We start from the raw sequence: 9,945 nt of genomic DNA on the forward strand, positions 1-9,945 counted from the left end.
TAATATTAGTAAGCTATGTCTATCTTCAAGGTAGTCTATGATAACATCTATAATCAATTTTGGCTCCGTTTTATATCATTGTTGATTTTCTTTCTGGGGAAAAAGATCTTTAGATAATTTAGTGCAGAAAGAAGAAAGAATAAAAGAAAAAAACTAGAACAGGATTTGAAATTAAACATTCTAACTACTGAAGTGTAATTTTGGAGTCTTTTCTTCTGCTTCCAAATCAGTTTATTAATTATTCTATCCGGTTAAAATCAAACTTTTGAATAAAAAATTATCTATATGTGTCCTGTCTACACAAAGTTTATATTTATTGCCATTGTTAATATTTATAATTTAAGGTCAATTAATTATTAAATTTTATTTTAATAGTCTTTTAAAAAGTATTTTGAAAATATATACACTTTTCTGTCTTTTCTAAGACAATTATACTTTTGGTTATTTGTTGTTTCTAATAAGTAAACATTAAGCTTGTGAAATATTGATTCAAAAATTTTTGTCAGTTCCAGACTCAAAATCCAGCTGTTAAATATAATTTTTTTGAGAATGTGCACCCATTCATGGGTTTAGATTGTATTAGTTTACAAGTTCAATCTTCATCTCTGATAAAGGCGTGATGTCAACTTTTAAATTACCTTGACCTTCTAGCTGCTAGGACACTACTAGCAATTGTTGTACTTTTCTGCAAGCAATCACATTTAAAAAGCTAACTGGTTCATGTTAGTGTCTCTGACAATTAAATTAGATTGCCACATGAAATTTTAATTGATGTAGACGTGGCACCTAATCAGGAAACTAATGAGAATGCTAAGATGCCCTGTGTCAGCTTCTTTTGTTGTTAGGTTTGTTAAAATACTCTGTTCCTGAGTTAAATACATTATAATAATAATGTTAGTACCACAAAGGCATGTGGAAATACCTGTTGAAGACAGTATGTACAGTACTTACACAATAATATATAAACATAGTTTGAGTTTATAACTGTCATAAAATATGCCCTGTAGTCCCTTCAACAGTTAAAGTAAGTGAGAACAAAAGCCTTTGTGCTATTGTTGAAACATACTTCAAAATGGAATTTTAGACTCTTCACAAGGTCTTTCAAAATGAATTTGGAAAACTAGTAAATACATGGTAATAATAAATATTGAGATACTAATTTTTGGAATTAACGTATATAAGTGGGTGTTTCTATTTTTAAAAATACATGTACAAATAATGGTTTCTAAAATTATTTGTTTTAAATGTTTTGGGAATTCACTATACTGACTCATTGCCATAAGCCAAGAAATACTATGAAATTTAACAGTACTAAGCACTAAATGTAGAACATTAAGTATATCATGCCTGACTAATAAAGCTCCTAGTGATGCTAAACTGTGTCTGTGACACAAAAGTTGAGTTTACTGTGTTCTATCACTACGTAAGGTGTTTAAAAAATCCCCTGGATATGAAGCGTCACATTTTGATAGGAGAGAAAATAAATTCTAACAAATACATTATGCCACTTTGAATGCGATGACATTGTCAAAAACCAGGGTGTTTTATTCACTTGTTTGTTTACTGAGATAACCATGTGTGTTAGTATGACATTACAAAATGCCAGGAAATAATTTAACAACAGAAATTGAAATATGATTGAGAATAGCCATAGAAGGACCCAATAAGAACTGACCAAATGTTGCTCATTCTTTGAAATATATATTTAATTAGAAAAGAGTCAAAGATAAATTGCCTACCTTCATTTGTAGTAATTAGTAAGAAAATAGTGAATTGGAATATCAAGACAACATTCTCTAGAGATCAAAAATTGAATGAAGAAAATGCTTATTAAATAAGTTGCTAATATGTTCTATGTATTAATAAAAAGTAAAAAGGAATACAAAATTACAAATATCTAAGACATATACCTCTAGTCTATTTAGAATCAAAAAAATTAAAATAATTACACTACAAAATTAAGTATAATAAAAAGCCTACTTGTAGAAGAGACTTATTTCTTCTAAGAGTCATGCACCTTTCTGGACTTGAGTAGTCAAGTAAGTTTAACTTTTATATGGCAAGTAGTTACAGAAATCATATGTTGTCAATGGGATAATGGTTCCCCAAACATATCCATGTCCTAATCCCTGGAGCCTGCGAGTATATTACCTCATATGTTGAAAAGAACTGGTTGAATTATAGGCTGAATTATATTTCTCCTAAGTGTATATGTTGAATCCCTACACCCAGAGTGTGATTATATTTAGAAATGGGGCCTTTAGAGATATAATTAAGTTAGAATGTGGCTGTTAGAATGGGGCCTAATCCAATCTTTTTTTTTTTCTTTAATAAAAAGAGGAAATTTGTCAGAGGAGGAGACAGCAGAGATATATGCATGTAGAAATGACCATGCCAGGAGAGAGAAAGAAGATGACCACCTGCAAGCCAAGAAGAGAGGCCTTGGACAATGTGAATTTGACAACACCTTGTTCTTTGACTTTTCGCCTCCATAACGGTAAGAAAATAAATTTTTGTTTTTTCAGATGCCTATTCTGGGTTAGTTTGTTATGGCAGCCTTGGCAAACTGATATGGGAACTTCCTTGTTAGAATAAATTAAAGATACTGATATAGGAAGATTATGCTAGACTGAGTGGGCACAATGTAATCATGGGTGTTCTTTTAAGAGAAAAGGAGGAGATTCAGGGTGGAGAGTGAGAATCAGAAAAATAAAGGAAACAGAGATTTGATGCACAAAGTCACGCATTTAAAATGCAGGAATGGGCCATGGGCCACAGGATGCAGGTGTTCTCTAAAAGCTGAAAATATCAAGGATGGATTCTCCCCTAGTATCTCTAAAAGGAACACAACTTTCTTAACACTTTGATTTAGCCTGTAATTTGTACTTCATACTCTTGACCTTCAGAACTGTATGATGACAAATTTGTATTGTTTTGAGCCACAGATTGTTTTGTAAATTGTAACAGTAGCAATAGGAAGCTGATATATAATAATAAGTCTCCAAAATCCGTGAGAAAAATATTTCAACAAAATACTAATGAAAATAATTGTTTTCCGATTAAGGGAATAAATTTCTTTAATTGAACTAATAAAAATTCAGGCACTATTTATAGTGTTCTATATTTTTTCATAAGGAATACATCTAATAATATACTGTACTCAGTATTTATGAGCAATCACATCATATTATTCATGAGTTTATATAACTTCCTAGAGGTTACATGAATGAAGTTTCAGCAAATTTTGTCAACACTTTAACATTTTATAACATCATGTTGAAATCAAGAGTTATAAAAAAGTTCCAGAAGTCATAGTAATCATTTCTAGAAAAAAAGACAGTAAAGTTTGTAACTTATGAATTGCACATCTTGCTTTAAAAAATTTTTCAACTTAGAATATTCAGTATTAGGAGAATTTGAGCCACCTTACATATTTTTTTCTGATACTTGAAAAAAATATTTAATTAATTTCCTAGTTCCTGTGTCTGATATATAGTAAGCTGTCAAATAATAAGTAGTTGACTAACATTTTTATGGTAATATTTAAATTGAATATAATCTACTTTAACTTGCATAAATTTAATATTTATGAAGAAATGTGATCATAGTATTAGGCATGTTTGCAGAAAATAAAAGAAAACAAAAAGTCCCTGCATATGCTATATTCCTTGATCATTAAATGTTTCATTTTAAAATAATGAACATTGTTAAGTTATAACTTAATTCAATAGGTGTCTACTGAGTATTTGCCCCAGTCCAGGGTCTGGGTAAACAGTAGAAGGCAGCAATAATCAAAACAAAAAGAGGTTAACAGGAGACAAATAATGAAAATATTAATTACAAAAAGACAATTACAATATTATTTTTATGGTATATATACATTCAAGCAGAGAAAGAAGACACCTTCCATTGTATGCTCAAAAAAGACAATAGAATTTTATTTAAAAAAATCAGATTTGTGCTTTGTCTTAATGGCTGAATAGAATAGAAAGGAGGAACAGAGAGCTTCCCATGATCAATACTAGAAAATATGAGAGAACCTGACTAAAGGTATTTTAGTATTAGTGCACTGTTTATAGGATAGAAATATATGCTGGGAAAATTCATGTAAAGCAGTAAATGAAATATTTTGTAATTATAATTTTATTCTGAATGAAACATGGGTAAATAATATACAATTGATGGCAAAACAAGATGCCAAAAAATGTCTAAGGCAAAGTTTATACCCTCCATATATAGCTCTCTTTGGACTATGACCATCAAACTAAAGTTGTCTTTGTCTGTTAGGATTAAAGACACAGAGTAAAATGTGTCATGTTCTAATTACTTTAATGATACCAAATTTATATCAAAAATTTAAAAATTTCACAAAGAAAAGTAAATAAAATTGTTTAAAGAGACCAAAAGCACTTAATTTTTAGTAATTCCTCATAGTGAAATCTTGCAGATTTTTTCAACCATACAGAAATAAATTCCCGACAAATTCCATAGTTAAACATTAGTAATAAAACAATAAAGCTTTGAAGAAAAACACAGGAGAACATATTACTAAACTGGATTAGGCAAAGATTCTGTAAACAAACTGGTAAAAATGAGTAGCGTAAGCTGTGCAATAATTAATTATCAAATGAAAGCATTAAAACAGTAAAAATATAATTCAAAATTAAAAAGATAATACATATGCTAAAGTACCTTTTAAACAAATTGTAGTTTAGAATTTTCAAATGATTAAAAGGACTTAGATACTTGAAAAGAGGAAGTAAAATTGACCAAAAACCTGTGAAAATGTGCTCATATTCATTAGACATTGAAAATCCAAAGTAAATCTTCATGAGAGAGCATCACTGGCAACAGTGAAAAAAAATGTAATATCCCAGGTGTTGGTAATGAATAGCCAGAACTCTTATACTTGTATAGAGGAAGTAAATGGATAAAACCACTTTGAAAAATTGTTTGGTATCATCATTTGAAAGTGGACATGAGCCTGCCCTATGGCCCAACAATTCCACTCTAATAATATATACAGCAGACATGAACATGTTTATTATATATGTATATACACATATATTAAAATGTATTAGAAACTAAAAAGAAACACCAATTCTATATTTATGGAATTGTCTATGGTTCATATGCAATATTTTCTTCAAGACTGTTTTTTATTAGATTTTACTATTCTCTACTCTGTGGACATATTTTTCATAAACTGCTTGTTTAATTATGTATTTTAGATCTCTACTAGTTTGCTTTCAACTGTTGTGTCTTTCCAAAATCTACTCTTTATTTTCTAGGATCAGTGTTTCCATTTATTGAGAAGTATTTGCAAATCGTTATTTCTACACCTCTTAGCTTTAATTTTATGACCATTTAAAAGAAAGTAAATAATTTCAAAGCTCAGAATTCAGAAGATTTTATGAGAAGTTATTGAAAATAATCGGAGAAAGGACAATAAAAGTTTTTTTAATCTTAAAATATTTTGACATTGATCAGCAGCTGCAGGTGATGATTGTGATTATTCTGGCCTTCCTCTTTCATCTCCAAGGACTTTTTTCAGTTTAAAGTGTGAATTATAGAATTTAAATGTATAATGTCTAAGTTTAATTTCAATCATAGCCTGTAACATTCCTATTTTAGTGTCAATGTGGATATAGTACTACAGAGATAGTACTACGGAATTGCACTTCCTGTGGCCCTTTCAGTTCTTTCTAGAACATACCAGTTTATATAGAAACAAATAATTTATTGAGACTTTTAGAAATGTTCACTTAGGGCTAGGAGCGGTGGCTCACACCTGTAATCCCAGCACTTTGGGAAGTCAAGGCAGGTGGATCATGAGATCAAGAGATAGAGACCATCTGGCTAGCACAGTGAAACCCCATCTCTATTAAAAATAGAAAAAGAAAAAGCAGCAGGGCATGGTGGTGGGTGCCTGTAGTCCCAGCTACTTGGGAGGCCAAGGCAGGTAAATCCCCTGAACCTGGGAGGCGGAGGTTGCAGTGAACCGAGATCAAACCACTGCACTCCAGCCTGGGCTGGAGAACAAGACTCTATCTCAAAAAAAAAAAAAAAAAAAAAAAAAAAAAAAAGGAATACTCACTTACATTTCAAGACATTATCCATCTTTTTTATGTCACAGTTGTTCATGCTCCCTGATTTAAGAACAAATAGATTATTCTTCATTTATTGTCACCATTTTTTGTGGTGATTTTAACCCTTCATGGATGGTATCATTATTCCATCTCCTTCACACTACTTTTGTTGTTTTCTGTGTGTTATAGTGTCAAGAAGAGTAAAATATGCCCTTTTCTACAATCTTAAATAACCCCATAGTTTTTTAACTTCACCTTTGTTATTAATATTATCCTGAAAATCTTCTGAGTGTCATAACCCTATGAGTTTTACTTTTCTATTCTGCTTAACATATTTAGAAAGTCTTTTTCCCCAATTTTATTACTAATACATAGATATGTTTGTACTGTAACCACAAAACAAGTTTTGTGATTCTAGTTTTCACAATTTAAACTTTACTCTTTGTTGAATATAACTTTCTTGATAATTCTATGTAAGTAAAGTCAAGTCTGTACCAGTAAGCAGGAAGGTCTTTTTAATTTTTTTTTTTTTTTTTTTTTTTACAGATTCACCCCATCAGAACCTCCCCCCACCTTTTGGAGTCCCCAGTAACTCAGAAACAAAAAATCAAATACTACCGCCTATCATTTATAAGTGGTAGCTAAACAATGGGTTCACATGGACCTACAGAGGAGGAAAGTCATGAATGTATTTTTGATAACCTAGAGAGATGATGTCTACAATGTCTTTATAAGAACTATATACATTTTTTTGTCCTTATGCTGGGTAAACCCCATGTTAACAGATATGGCTCAATTTTAAAAAATACTTTTTTCACTATTAAATGTATTTAGTATTCTTTTTTTTTTTTGGAAACTGAATTGAAAGATCTGACTACCATAACTATACTTTGTGTTCTATGAGACTTTGTGCATGAAGGTTTTTAATCATATAATTTCATTTTAAAATAATTTCTTCAGGGACATTTTGCACATCATATAATTCACACTTTCAAGTGTCTAGTTCAATAATTGGTCTTAGTAAATTTGCTAAGTTATGCAACCTTCACTATAAATCCAAATTCAGACATGTTCATCATCCCATTGGGCCCAATCAATGAAAGTTTTAGATATTATGGTAAATTTATTTTTACAATTTTAAGAAATCACCAAAGTGTTTGCCATTATACAATCCCAGCAGAAGTATAAAAGGGTTAGCAATTTTTCATATTTTTGGCAACATTTGTTATTTTTAGTTTTATTTATTTTAGTCATTCTGCTGTGTGTAAAATGGTATGTAAAATTATAGTTTTAACATGCAAGTTCTTCATGGTTAATGATGTTAAGGTTCTCTTGATGCAGAAATCCTTGCCTTACACAAGGTCTCAAAGATTTTCTTCTATATGTTATTCTAAAAGTTATATTTGTTTGGCTTTTATATTTAAGTCATTTAAACCATTTGAGGTATTTTTTGTGTGTACAGTGTGAAATAAATTTTAAGTTCATTTTGTAATGTGAATATCCAATTGTTCCAGGACCATTTGTTAAAATGTTATACTTTTTCATTAACAGCTTTGTCAATAACCATTTGACAATAACTATAAAGATGTATTTCTAGATTATCACTTCTGTTCCACTAATCTACATGCTTTTCCTTATGCCAATGCAATTATATTTTAATTGTTGTAGCTTTGTATCAGTTTCGAAAACAAGAAATAGAAATCCCACTTTTTCTTTTCTTTTTAAAACATTTAGGCTATTCTGCATCTTTTGCATTTCCATTCAAATTTTAAGATAAGCCTATTCGTTTTATTTAAAAAATGTTTTAAAAATTTGCCATCTATATTCATCAAAGATATTGGTCTTTAATTTTATTTGATTTGTATGTCTTTTCCTGGCTATCCTATGAGAATGATACTGGCCTAATAGAATGTATCAGGAAGCATTTCATTATCCTTACATATTTTGGTTGTTAATTCAAGGTCAGAGGAATCGTTTGCGGATATTTTCTACCATTTTATGGATTGTCTGTTGACTTTATTGATTATTTTCTTTGCTGTGTAGTATCATTTTTATTTAATGTGATTTCATTTGCCCATTTTTGCTTTGGTTGCCAGTTCCTGTGGCATACTATTCAAAAAGTCTTTGCCCACTCCAGTGTCCTAGAGATTTTCCCCAGTATTTTCTTTCAGTTGTTGCATAGTTTGTGGCTTCTAGTTAAGCCTTCATTACAGTTTGATTGGATTTTTGTATGTGGTAAAAGAAAGGGGTCTAGTTTCTTTCTTCTGCATAGAGACATACAGTTTCCCCAACAAAATTTATTAAAGTGATTGTCATTTCCCCAATATATGTTCTTGGAACTGTTTTTCAAAATGAGTTCACTGTAGGTGTCTTGATTTATTTCTGGATCTCTATTTTGTTCCATTGGTCCATGTTTTTATGCCAGTACCATGCTGTTTTGGTTACTATAGCTCTATATTACAATTTGAAGATAATGTGATTCTTTAGTTTTGTTCTTTTTGCTTAGGATATTCTGAGTCTTTTTCGGTTCCATATAAATTTGACGATTGTATTTTTGTTTCTCTGAAGAGTGTCATTGGTATTTTGATACGGATTGTATTATTAACTCTGTTGATTGCTTTGGGGAATATGGAAATTTCTAACAATAAGTTGTTCCAAACTGTAAACATGGAATATCATTCCATCTTTTTGTGTCCTCAATTTCTTGGATCAATGTTTTATAGTTTTCATTGAAGAGTTCTTTTACTTCTTTGATTAACTTAATTCCTAGGTATTTTATTTTATTAATGGCTACTGTAAATGGGATTAAATTTGTTTATCAGATTGTTCTCTGTTAGCATATAGAAATGTTACTGATTTTTGTAAACATTGATTATGTATGCTGCAACTTTAAGAAATTTGTTCATCAGTTCTAATAGTTTCTTTTTTTATTTGGTGGACTCTAGTTTTTTCCAAATATAAGATCCAATCATTTGCAAACAAGGATAATTTGACTTCTTCCTTTCCAATTTGGATGCCCTATATTTTCTTCTCTTGTATGATTGTTCTAGCTAAGATTTCCAGCACTATCTTAAATAACAGCAATGACAGTGGGCATACTTGTTGTTTTTCAGATCTTAGAGGAAAGGCTTTCAACTTTTCCCCATTAGTGCGATACTAGCTGTGGGTCTGTTGTTTATGGCTTTTAATATATTGAGGTATGTTCTTTCTCTTCCCAGTTTATTAAGGGTTTTTATCATGAAGGGATGTTAACATTTATCAAATGCTTTCTCAACATCAATTGAAATAATCATTGTTTTTTGTCCTTCATTCTGTTGATATGATGTATCACATTGATTTTTGTATGTGTAACTATCCTTTTATCCCTGAGGTATTTGGTTATGATGAAGGATCTTTTAAGTATGTTGTTGCATTTGGTTTGCTACAATTTTGTTGAGGATTTCTGCATCAGTATTCATTAAGAGATATTGCCCTGTAGTTTCTTTTTCTTTCTTTCTTTCTTTTTTTTTTTTATGTTTCTTTGTCTAGTTTTTGTATCAGGGAAATTAGTGACCTTACAGAATGAGTTCGGAAGTATTCCCTTCTCCTCTACTTTTTAGAATAGTTACAATAGAGTAGGATTGATATTAATTATTTAAATGCTTGGTAGGATTCAGTGATGAAGTCATGGACTCTAGGGAAATTAGTGACCTTACAGAATGAGTTCGAAAGTATTCCCTTCTCCTCTACTTTTTAGAATAGTTACAATAGAGTAGGATTGATATTAATTATTTAAATGCTTGGTAGGATTCAGTGATGAAGTCATGGACTCCTGAGTTTGCTAGAAAAGTTTTTATTATGGTTTCAATCACATTAC

General features: G+C 30.4%; 1 long non-coding RNA gene across 2 annotated transcripts in view; it reads left to right on the top strand.

Annotated features, from left to right (window-relative positions):
- LOC141581539 (uncharacterized) overlaps positions 1 to 7,333 on the top strand; it is a 225,234-nt gene extending 217,901 nt beyond the window's left edge. For both annotated transcript variants that reach the window (XR_012514237.1, XR_012514236.1), the window contains 2 exons: positions 2,339 to 2,497; positions 6,636 to 7,333. This is a non-coding gene — a long non-coding RNA (uncharacterized LOC141581539). The remainder of the gene's footprint in view (positions 1 to 2,338; positions 2,498 to 6,635) is intronic.
- Positions 7,334 to 9,945: the final 2,612 nt, after the last annotated feature.

The sequence above is a fragment of the Saimiri boliviensis genome, chromosome 16, assembly GCF_048565385.1.
Source record: "Saimiri boliviensis isolate mSaiBol1 chromosome 16, mSaiBol1.pri, whole genome shotgun sequence".
Taxonomy (NCBI): Eukaryota; Metazoa; Chordata; class Mammalia; order Primates; family Cebidae; genus Saimiri; species Saimiri boliviensis.